This window comes from Littorina saxatilis, linkage group LG2 (assembly GCF_037325665.1).
Source record: "Littorina saxatilis isolate snail1 linkage group LG2, US_GU_Lsax_2.0, whole genome shotgun sequence".
NCBI lineage: Eukaryota > Metazoa > Mollusca > Gastropoda > Littorinimorpha > Littorinidae > Littorina > Littorina saxatilis.
The window spans coordinates 53,125,720-53,138,219 of NC_090246.1; the positions used below are offsets into that span (position 1 = coordinate 53,125,720).

The 12,500-nt window shown below is 42.0% G+C and overlaps 2 protein-coding genes across 2 annotated transcripts in view; both read right to left on the reverse strand.

Moving 5' to 3' along the window:
- The window catches only part of LOC138959226 (high-affinity choline transporter 1-like), a 46,433-nt gene extending 41,058 nt beyond the window's left edge, over nucleotides 1-5,375 (reverse strand). Inside the window, exon 1 of the mRNA XM_070330620.1 lies at nucleotides 5,179-5,375. The gene's annotated coding sequence lies outside the window, so the exon portion shown is untranslated. The remainder of the gene's footprint in view (nucleotides 1-5,178) is intronic.
- Nucleotides 1-12,500, reverse strand: part of LOC138959231 (Golgi-specific brefeldin A-resistance guanine nucleotide exchange factor 1-like) — a 273,649-nt gene that overhangs the window by 87,450 nt on the left and 173,699 nt on the right. The window lies entirely within an intron of this gene.

Below are 12,500 nucleotides of genomic sequence, written 5' to 3' on the forward strand. Positions count from 1 at the left end.
CCATGACAGTTCATGAACTACTTGGTTATCTAAGCTCGCTGCTCATTTGACCCAACAATTCAACATCGTTCTATAAATTCCATATCAGTTCAATCCCATGACAGTTCATGGAGTACCTAGGTACGGGTAACAAGGCTGGCTGCCCATTTGACATAACAATTAGACATCGATCTATAAATTCCATAACAGTTCAATTCCATGACGGTTCGTAGAGTGTAGTAGGCTGTGTGTGCTGGCGGCTCATTTGACATAATAGATAGACATCGATCTGTACATTTCACGACGGTTCCTGGAGTGCTTGGGTGTCCGTCCATTTGGCATAAGAACCCTTTGCGGTTACAACCTGAAAGAAGGTTGAACATCTTGAGATTCATGCAGTGTACCGGCGAACCTTATACACGGAGCTAACCCGAAGAATTTCTTCTTACGAATCAATTCAGCAGAAAAACAACAACATGTTGTTGTCTGCTTGGTTAAAAGTCAGGGCTATGGATATTGACTTTCTTTTCGTGCAAGTGTTCCGAGTACTGTTTTAAACGTGAAAGTCTAGTCCACGCAGTACTGTACGTAGGAATTAAGGTATAAGATAAGTTAAGATAAGATCAAATCAAATATCACATACAAATATTAATACAATGCAAATCAAATAACTGTAGACATCTTTTACTCGATTGGACTTTGGAGAACCTCTGCAAAATGTTGCGGTTCTGGCATGAAAAAAGCCTCCGTTCATTACGTTGCAGAGATCAACGTTTGCCTGCTGACGAAGGAAAAAAAAAAAAAAACAGCGCTAAAAATATCCGCAAAGCAAAAATGTCAAAGGTTGGAACAACGGATTTACGACACCCAAGGGATTTTTTGTCGAGCAATAAAGACATCTCCTGAAAATATCACCTTGTCTCATTACACCAGTCGTACCTGTGAAGGGAAAGATAATTTGTAGACATGATAGGCAGTTTATCTTCAGTTAGGAGCAATTAGGAATGCCAGTAAACTGTAAAGAGTCAGGCATCGTGCTGTTAACGTAAGTATTTTGGAACTTGTAGACAGCTGCGGACATCAAATATAGATAACGAATTAAATAAAGGATTTTTGGGTCTGCATAACTGTTTACACACGTTTGACTTTCATTCGGGATAAAGGGCCATCGTTCTATTTTTCCCTCATGTGCGAAAACCGTGAGCGATGTTTTATGTGTAACTTATTTAGTATTTACTATTTGGCGAAGAATCATTATCTAAACCGTTGTCACAAGGTTGCACCTGATGAATGTTATATTATTATATTCAAAACCTATTTCCAGACCATATTGTAATAAAATCCCAAGCGACATTGAAAATAGTCAGAAAACAAAGAACCAAAGAGACAGCCACCGAACATGTTTTTTTTCTTCTCCCACCACCCCCCCTCTCTCTCTCTCTCTCTCTCTCTCTCTCTCTCTCTCTCTCTCTCTCTCTCTCTCTCTCTCTCTCTCTCTCTCTCTCTCTCTCTCTCTCTCTCTCTCTCTCTCTCTCTCTCTCTCTCCCCCCCTCTCTCTCTCTGTGCATCCGAAAACTTGTCTGCCGGTTGGAATTAAAGCCCACGTCAAATGATGCAGCCTGACGTCCCTGCGGCAAAGCCGTTTAAGACAGCCGAGGATGCAAATGAAGCTAATTGCTAGGGGCTGGCGGGGGTCACCGCCACGATAATCTCCCCTAAAGACCCAAATCAGGTTTCGGCTAGCGATAATCAATTCTTATGGTCGACGCTCTCCGCTGGTGTATCGGTGAGCCTGAGTCTTTTGGGCTTCACATGGAAAAACATAGTGGTGGGGAGGATGGGATTGGAAAAAAACATGGGGAAGAGTATGTAGATGAGCCAACGAGAAATGTACACTCATATACGCACGCACGCACGCACGCACGCACGCACGCACGCACGCACGCACGCACACACACACACACACACACACACACACACACACACACACACACACACCCGACGGAAAATATCAATATTCTGACGTATACGAGACAAGAATGGTACCCGGCTGAAATAAAGTGCCTTGGAATAGCCGCAGGCCATTCAGAAGCGGGACATGGCTATGTCTGATCACTAAGCCTGGGCTCACTAATCAACTTAATTAATCACTTTCTGTGTGGAGCATCTGTCCCTTCGAGCGGCGTTTGTATACCGCACTCTGTGGGTGTTTGAAAGGCTGGACAATTTAGGAAAATGCTTAAAAAGGACATTGTCCATCAGAATGAGTGTTTCTTTTTGCTTAAACGCTGCCTGGTGGAATATTGCAGAACATGTCAAACGATTGTGTTGTAATGTTATAATTCTTTTGTTTAAGCTCTCTTGAATCCTACTGGTCACACAAAAGTAACTCGTCCAGTTTCTGCACCCAGCAAGCCGCGAAACAAAGACCATACTTTTATTTTACTTTCGAAAAGGCACATGTTCCATGCGCTTATTGCAGTTTTCAGTTTAGAGATACCTTTGCCAAGGTATCATGTAACGGTTTTCTAAATCAGAATATTTCAACTATCGATTTACAACATGCAGAGTTGATTATTTTAAAGATCAGAGAAATGTCAATGTGAAACAATAAAATGTTGCAGCATTTCAGTAGAAAGGGGCAGTTACAAAAATGCCCACGATAATTTATTTTATTCAGCTGTCTTGTATCGTCCTTAGGTTATGCCATGTCAAACGACCAAGATGATAATCGCCAGTGATGCAGAATTTGTCTTTCTTTCGTGGTAAATGGTGGTAAATCAAATGTGACCCCCCCCCCCCCCCAACCGCCATACATGCACATGTACAAGAATGATTCCACTTGAAGGTTACAGTACTCACTGGCCGATTTCAGCTGCCATTCGACACTATCATCGCTTCTTTCTGCAATAATTCTAGAACTATACCACGAGTAATACAGGAAACTTAATGTTTATTACTGTAATATGATTACCTGTTATAGATTTTCAGAAAGGTTTCTGAGTAGACCACATGAGTAACAGAGCTTATAAATCAGATGCCGACGCCCTGGTATAATTAAGTTAGCGCCAACATGTAAATCAAAACAAAACAAAACAAACAAAATAAAACAAAACAAAATATACCCGAAAGGACAAATATCTTCCAAGATTGATGTTATTTGTAAATGTATAGATTATTATTTAAAAAAATAGAAAGTAATTGAAAAGTTTATATTTTCTGTGAAGACTAGTCAGTTAACTATCCGAAGACGAAGGGATAAATCGTTTTTGAATGAGGAATAAAATGTGTGTTTGTGCGTATGTGTGTGTGTGTGTGTGTGTGTGTGTGTGTGTGTGTGTGTGTGTGTGTGTGTGTGTGTGTCTGTCTGTCTGTCTGTCTGTCTGTCTGTTTGTCTGACTGTCTGTCTGTCTGTCCGTCTGTATGTTTCTCTGTCCGTTTGTGTCTGTATCTGATTGGTGTGTACCCGTGTGTGCGTGGGTATGTTTATCTGTCTGTGAAACAGCAAACAATAATGCAGCGATTCGATGCAAGATTAGAATTAAGTGATTGACGGGCAGTATGTATCATCCTCTGTATATGTACAACTAATGTATAAATGAAACCTAAACAGCACATTACTAGACGGACTCAGAGCACGAATCGGCGATGTATCAGTCATCACGAAGACTGCTGACTTTTGTAATTGTTTTTCAGTCGTTTTTACAGTGATCGCCCAAGACATGATCAAAACCGGTACTTTTGAACAAGTACGAATGCATGGCACTCACAGACACCCGTTATTCTGTGACGCCATCAAGTCAAAAGTCTTGTACACAGATATTGCATCATATTTGTAGGTACGAAACCGGTCAAAATAGATATCAAGCAATATGTTTAACCAGTTGCCGATTTCATTTCCGGTGCCGGTGTTTTGAGAATTGTGATTTGGGGTATGTGTGTGTGTGTGTGTGTGTTTACCAACCTGAAGAAATCAGCGGCAGGCTGCCGAAAATTTGATGAAGAATTTACCAAGACAGGTTTCTGTTGTGTTTTCTTTTTGTTTTGAGAATTGTTTCAGTAAAATGCCGGAGTTGTCTGGTTAACTTGAACCTTGTTACAAGGATCACATTTTTCATTTGAGTTTTACACGTGTATTTCTTTACTCTTTGTTGTTGTGGCTTTTTTTTTGTGGCTGCGGACAAATCAAATGAGTTTTATCGAGCGCAAAAACCGTGGAATTATTAAATTATGCAAGAATAAGCAAGGAGAATTAGATGGAGAGAGAGATTAAGACAGAGAGATAGAGTTGTATGCTCGGGCGGAAAAACAGACAGGCAGGCAGACATGACAAAACAAGGACAAGAAGAAGAGCAGCAGCAGCAAAAACGTGAAAGTAAGTAAAACAAGAAGAAGTGGAATGTCCAGTACAAGATTGAGGCAACACACACACGCCAAATAGTAAATCAATTTAGCAACGCATAAGATTAAATATCACGATACCTCAATGATCTACGAGATTTACTGTAGCAATCTTCCCAGTGATCTTTGGAATTCAAGACAAACGTTGTCTACAATGTAAGTTTGAAAATCGAAGTAAATGGCACTGTGAAGGAGGAAAGACAAATAAATGTCGAATTATGTTTCCTTCTTCGGTAGTTGTTATTGTTGTTTTTCTTGGTGTGGCTCGCTTGTCTTGCTGTTGAAAGTTGTTTCGGTGTGAAACAAAATTCCCTAACGCTAAATGTTCTTCCGGGAGAACTGCTTATCACGTTCCAATTCACGGTGGTAAGAAAACGACTTTCACGTCCAAACATAGGGTTTTAAGGAAACAACTTCGACTATGACGTTAACGAAATTCAAGTCACTTTGCGAAAACAAAGCCATGGATAATTTTTCACACGTTCTCCACACGGAAAAGCATAGATATTTCAAACATTACTGTTAATTTTTAAACAGAATCCCCTTTCCGTACTAGGCCCTACCCTCTTCGGACTAATTTAGCTGAGTCGGTTTTGCTAACGACACCTCAGTTCTTCCCTGAACACTCAAAGACTGTCTTTTCCTTTGCAGTCAATTATGAAATCCTTACTTCACTTTTTTTTTTTTTTACCCACTCTATGGAGAAAATTCCCCTCGTTTAAAAACATAAATTCTTCCTTGAGCAGGCCTTGCCTTGAGCTAAAAAAAACAAAACAATATCAAAAAGTTTGTCCTCACTTTGAAATCAGTCGTCCCGTAGAAAACAAGCCAACAGCACCACCACAAAGCACAACCAGTTCTCCCGTCCTTCCAAAAGGGTTTGAACGTCAAGCACCAAGAGCACCTCGTCCACCTTCAACTAAAGGATCCTCAATGTCCACCCAGCGGACCTGGCAGCAGCTAGAACCCACGCAGACCCGGGCACCAGAACAGCAGCAAAGTGGCAGCGTAGTTGCAGCCAGCGCAGGGTATAGAGACTACTACTGGAGCCAGAGCAACGCTGGGCCAGCTATAGCTCTGTGATCAATGAGACGTTCCTTCACTGGAAGCACACTTGCCCCAAGTGATCGATGCCTGGGCAAGGCGAACGTACACCAGCGCGGACGATGTCTGGTTGGAGGTTTCTGTAATGTGTACAGTTATGTGTGGGTGCGGTTGCGGGTGACCGACCCTACCCCCCCCCCTCATCCCACACACCTCTTAATTAAAGTTTCTTCTCATATGTGTAAAGTTATAAACCCCACGTGTTTTTTTTCTTCTGTACAGTGGCCGGTTCTCTCCACGTCAATTCATAAAAGACAGGCTAGAAACAGACAAGATACAAACACAGAAGACATAGACATAGATACTTAAAGACACACATACGCACGTGCATAAACAATATTTTATACACACTTGAAGAGGGAAGACAGAAATGCACGCCGGTGGCACAAGCGCATATCAGAGAGAGAGAGAGAGAGAGAGAGAGAGAGAGAGAGAGAGAGAGAGAGAGAGAGAGAGGGGGTGAGTGAGAGGCCTGCACGCATGCACGCACACACACACACACACACACACACACACACACACACACACGCGCACATACATACACACACACACACGCACACACATACACACATACACACACACACACACACATCCCTCCACATATAACACATCCCTCCACACATAACACACCCCATAGCTGAACCGGTTGCAGTCCCGCAACCCACCGTACCCTTCCAATGTCAGTCGTTCCCCCTGCCTTCGCAACATCCCACATACTTTCCCCCTCTCTGCCCACTTGTGCGTGAAGTTTTTCACCCCGTCCCAAGGAGTGCTGTGTCTATTTTTGGGACATCGGAGGGGTGCAGATCGCGGCCAAATGTGGGCGTCGAGAATGTCACAACCGTCCCAAGGAAAATTGGAACTGCTGCCAGACTGAATAGATAGCCCGTCGCTGGTTATGCAGCGCTGGGCATGGAATCCCCCTTTTCACAAGGAATTTCTCTTTCCATTGGGAGGAGTGGGGTTGATTTGATAAGGAGTGAAGTGTGGGAGTGTACACTCAATGCAAATGGAAATGCAGATCGAAGATCCATCGTCCCATTCTTAGAGTAAACACTTTGACCGTTCTTCATCGTTGATGAGTTGGTTTCTATATTTGCATTCGTTGCCTCGTCCTCGCTTCGTATAACAATTCATGACGTCATACAGCATAATTAATCATTAACGTCATCATCATCATCATCATCATCATCATCATCATCATCATCATCATCATCATCATCATCATCATCATCATCGTCGTCGTCGTCGTCGTCATCGTCGTCGTCGTCGTCGTCGTTGAAACAGTTATCAAGAAACGACCGTAGGAGAACTTAAGTGCAGGTTGAGCTTTTGTTAGCATATCAAGGATTGAAAATATGAACACAATTAAAGACGGGACCCGTCACGATCGAGTGTGCAAAAACCTCTTATATTCAATTTCTTTTCTTGGTCCACAATCGTGCGGAAGGCACTCGAATGTCTTCGGTTTGCAAATTACATAAAAAGAGGCCTTACAATAACGATATAATTTCCGAATTTATAATTGCATGGAAGGCGTGAAGAATTGACAGCATGCAAAGACGGAACAGCTGATTTATTTGAAGGTATTTGTACTTGTGGCCGACTCCTTCGCAGAATAAAACTCTGGTATATACGGAGCCCGAATCTCACTCCAAATGGACAGAGTTTTATTCATGGAACTGTATAATGAATGTTGGCGTTATTAAAACTCTTTACAAATGTGGACATGTGCGTGCACAATCACAGGCACGTAAGCACGCACGCAAGCACGCACACATACAAACACACACACGCACACACGCGCGCACACACACGCTAACACGCTTACTGCATACACACTTAATGTATTATTATAGATTCACAAGTGGAGAGAGAGAGAGAGAGAGAGAGAGAGAGAGAGAGAGAGAGAGAGAGAGAGAGAGAGAGAGACAGATACAGAGACCGAGAGAGATAGAGACAGAGAGAGACAGACAGACAGACAAGAAGACAGACAGACAGACAGACAGACAGACAGACAGACAGTACAGACAATACAGACAGACACTACGAGTGAAAGGCAGACGGATTGAAAGCCAGACAGAAGTATAAACGGACACTTGCGAGAGGTTGTGAGCGATAACCCGAGTGAGCTCAAGATTTTTTTTTCTAAACTGCATTTCCTTTTTTCTCTTTTTTTTTTCTTTTTTTCTCTTTCTTTTTTTTTTGAACCTCACTTACAATATGACTCGCTATGAGTATGATACTGTGAGCGATGCTGAACAGTTTAAACACAAACAGATTGGGTTATAAATAGCAATAATATCATTCTTTCGTTTAACATGGACAATCTTCGAAAATGTACAATATTTTCAATCAATTATAATTTAGCTATAATTCTCTCCGTGAACAGGCATTTGCACACTTTCTCTCTCTCTCTCTATCCTCCCTCTCCCCATCCTCTCTCTCTCACCCCTCTCCCCTCCCCCCTCCCTCTCTCTCCATCTCTAATCGTCCCCTCCCTCTCTCCCCCCTCCCCCCCCTCTCTCTCTCACCCTCCCTGCCACTCTCTCCCTCTCTCTCTGATACTGTGAGCGATGCTGGACAGTTTAAAAATAAACCCTGCCACTCTCTCTCTCTCTCTCTCTCTGATACTGTGAGCGATGCTGAACAGTTTAAACATAAACAGATTGGGTTATAAATAGCAATAATATCATTCTTTCGTTTAACATGGACAATCTTCGAAAATCTCCCTCTCTTGCTCTCTCGCCCCCACCCCTCCCTCCGCTCTTTCTCTCCCTCTCTCTCTCTCTCGCACCCTCCCTCTCTCTCTCTCTCTCTCTCTCTCTCTCCCTCCCTCCCTCCCTCTCCCCCTCTCTCTCTCTCTTCCCCTCTCAATCTCTCTCTCTCTCTCTCTCTCTCTCTCTCTCTCTCCCTCTCTCTTTCCCTCCCTCACTCTCCCTCCCTCACTCTCTCTCTCTTTCTATTACCATGGTTGTATTTAAATGAATTAATAATAATGATATATTTTGCTGTTCGTCATAATTGTTTTCATCATTGGTTCACCTTAGTTAATACATTGACATTTTCAACAAGTCATTTACAATAGCATGATAGTACTGGGTTTCTCAGTCAAAAAGCCGAATGAAGAGCTCTCTTTCAAATATACAATTTGGGTCAACGCCTTCTCCATATTTGTATATACTTATTGACATATTGACAGGGGCCCAAGGACTGTTATGCCGGGGTGGAAGTAGAGATAAGCGCCTACTTCCCAAGAAATGCTCCATATGGCTTCGTGTCTCCAAACACCTCTGACAGTCAAATCCAGCTCCTGGCCTTCACGTGGCGGGCTTTCGACTAACAGGAGAAGGGATGCAGGCGGGTCCCTGGCGCCTTAAAACCAGCTGCTTCGGGCAGATGGGGCTCGTCAACCTTGGATGGTCGCTCTTCTAGGAGAAGGACAACTCCGATTTCAAAACCCGCACTGCCTTGTGTGCGCCTTGGGAAAGGCAAAGGCTACGAGAAGGAAAACTTCGACAACAAACCCGGGTAGAGTGGACTCGACAGCCCAGCAAGGCAGCTACTCTTGGGGAGGAGGCAACCCTGAGTAAGAACCTCAACCACCGAAGACGGAAGACAGCAGCCAACTTGGCGTGGGGAGAAAATCGGCTGTCTACGCTTCCACGATAATATGGCCGTACAATTATCTTTAAAACAACATCGAACGCAGAAGAAGAAGAAGAATTGACATTTTTGCAACAAGCAGAATAAAGTTAATATTTCTTATAGTTTGGTCCTGTTGCTTGTTCGGTTGAAAACCAAATAATACGTCAGTTTCTTTTAATTCTATCTGTGAACCTGTTTTTATATAAATTTGCTTTTCTACGTTCTTCCAAAAAATTGATATTCTTGGGCATTTAAAGAAAAAATGTTCAATGAAATCAATATCTCCACACAGACTACAGCGATTGTTTTCACGTTTTTTCATTTTGTGTAGTAAGATATTAGTGGGGTAGATATTATGCAATATCTTCCAGTGAAGTAGCCTTAATCGCTCTTCCTTGGTGCAATTGTTTGCTATCATCCAATGATTTCTTTCTATTTTATAGTTATATTTATTCATCCAAAAATGTATTGAGCAAGGAGTGCTTGCTTTTTGTTTGGTAAGTAGTGATCTAAATTTTTTGGGAGTCCAGTTTTTAAGAGATTGAGGTTCTAGAGAGACAGTCGCTTCTTGAGTTTGGTTATTGTCAGCTCGCAATGATTGCGCAATGAGCGCGGTTCGCATTGCATTATAATCAAACAGCAGAGCAGGGTAGTCCCCGATTTTTTCTGCAATACGTGCGAGTGGTAATAATCCCTCGTCTGTCCATATATCTTGGACGTAATTTATGTATGCATTTGTCCATCTCTTGAAGAACAGAGGTCTATTTCTGTACGTTATCTCTTTGCTATTCCAGAGACAGGTATATTTGAATTCAGTATTGGACCGGTATATATTTCTGAATTCAAGCCATTTAATTAGACATGATTTCCAGAATTTAGATTTGACTTTTTCGAGTCCTAAAAATGTTTTTGAATTAACAGTAGCATTGAGGCAGCAAAGGTTTGTTCCAACTTCATTAAAGATGTAGGTTGGTATTAATTTCCATTTGGCAGATGTGTCTATTTTTAACTGAGTTATCCATGTCATCATAAAGGAGGCTTGCATATCTATTATGTTTATCATATTACAACCTCCATTCTCCCCTACGTTGCACATTACACATCTTTTTACCTTTTCAAAGGATCGCGTATTTGTGTACTTCTTTTTCCATAAAAATCGAAATAAGATTGTATTTACTTTCTGTAGGATAGTGGCTGGAGCACTTAAAGCTTGCATTGGGTATACACATTGTGAAATCAAGAAACTTTTTACAACACATAATTTGCCTGTGATACTAAGGTTTCTTTTAGACCATAAGCTTATTATTCTTTCTATTTTTTCGATTCTTTCCGACCAATTCTCATTTATGTCTGATGCAGTGACATCATTTTTAAAGAGTATACCTAAAATCTTTAGTTGTTTTTTCCATTTTAAGTCACAGTGATGTTCTCTGCTGTCCTTTTGGGATCCTAGCCACATTGCTTCCGTTTTGTTTTTATTAATTTTTAGTTGTGATATTTTCGTGAAATCAGTGACAAGCTTCATTGCATTTTCCAGATCTTGTTTTCCTTGTAATAGCATGCTAATGTCGTCAGCGTACATTGCTAATTTTATCATATCGATTGAGTTGTTAGTCTCTATCTGGGAGCGAGGTAATCGAAGTCCGTGTATGCTTGGATCGTTTCTAATCTTTCTAAACTGCATTTCCGTTTTAGCCTTCAACCTTTTGACTGGAAGCGTCATCAAAATTCTAAAAATAACCACTCAAGAACGTAAGCTCTTCTTTTTCAATCCCCAGTTATCTCTCCCTGGGGCTTACATCCACCACAGCGATTGGACTGACATTTTGCCCCGGCTAAGCGAGGATCCAATCAGAGACGGGCACGTGGGGCGAAATGAATGGCAATCCAATAGCTGATTGGAAGAAACTGTCCACTCGTCTGAACCCCTGAACAAGTCTTCCTTTATAACCTCGGCATGAGCCCCTGTATCATTAGTCAATCGAGACAAACGATCCTGTAGTTTTAAACTGCTCTGGCATCGTGTGCAACGTAAACCTGGCAGAGAGAGTGGAATTTCTACTCGCTTGAACAGTTTATCGTATCGATTAAAGGGCCTGGCGGTAAAGGAGGAAGACGGGACAAAATTAGTCCGGATAAAAGCGTCTCTGTGACAGTTTAATGTAGAGTAAAAGACATAGGGGACTGCTCCCATGTTTGATTTATGCACAGAACGTGTTCACGGACTGGATTTTGTTTCTGCCTGGGAGGATGTGGGTGTAGTACCAGTGCGTGTACGCTTTCCACCTTTTAGTCATCTAGGTAAATAGTATCGTGATTAAAAATATATGAGTCTTTCGGACAGCATTAAAATGTCATTGCTGAAAAGTTTAATGCTGCTAAATCAGGAGTATTTCTCTTAACAGCCGAGACACTCCTTAAAAGTGCTTCAGTTCCTGAAAAATACACAGTACTCGCTTTTGGGTCAAACCAATTTTCTAATTCCGCCAAACTCTGCATCGAACGATAATACATTACAAATTTAAATATGCGAATGTATTTGGGCAGATGTTTGCCATTTTACCAACACTGCAATTCATCTCGCCAAGGAGAATGCAATGCAATACCGTTTGTTTTTAAAAATAGAATAGAAAAGGTCATTTTCTTGCGGCTCACCTTAAAAAAACGTGCACTTTACAGTGATTCAGATAATACGAAAATAGACAAGGGTAAAACATATCTGAACCGCAGCGCAACGTTCTACTTATAAGGTGAGGCGATAAACGAGGAAAATATAATGTCAAAGCAAGAAGACGTGGAGAGAGACACTAAGGTGCCACGGACGACATGGGCTGCTCGGTGGACGAAAGGTCAAGGTAGGAGAAATCAGTAAAGACGACATTCAATTAGTGGGAAAGAGGAGATGGATATAAAAGAACAGCAGCGTTTTTCTCCCACGCTCTCTTCGACCCTTCGGGCTTTTAAATATCTCCATCGTTCTCACTTCGTGCAAATCTAGCGAATTAGTTAAAGGCACAATCCTTCCCTATGAAACAGTTTTGCTCAGCCGTCTCACATCTCAGTATCTCTCATCTGCCTATAAGGCTATAGGCGTTTACAAAGGATAATGCCCAGGGGCGGATCAGTTCATTTTATGGGGGGGGTTTCCAAAAGTATATTGTGAAGATATGGGTGTGAAGGCGCGAAGCGCCGAGCCGACGGCGCGAAGCGCCTAGCTTGCTAGGGGGTCCGGGGGCATGCCCCCCCCGGAAAATTTTGAAAAAAAGGATGCAAAATGGTGCAATCTGGTGCATTCTGAGGATGATCATTACCAGTTTCAGGCAGCAGATTTTGTCACTGATTAATACCCCAAAAATTGAAACTCAACC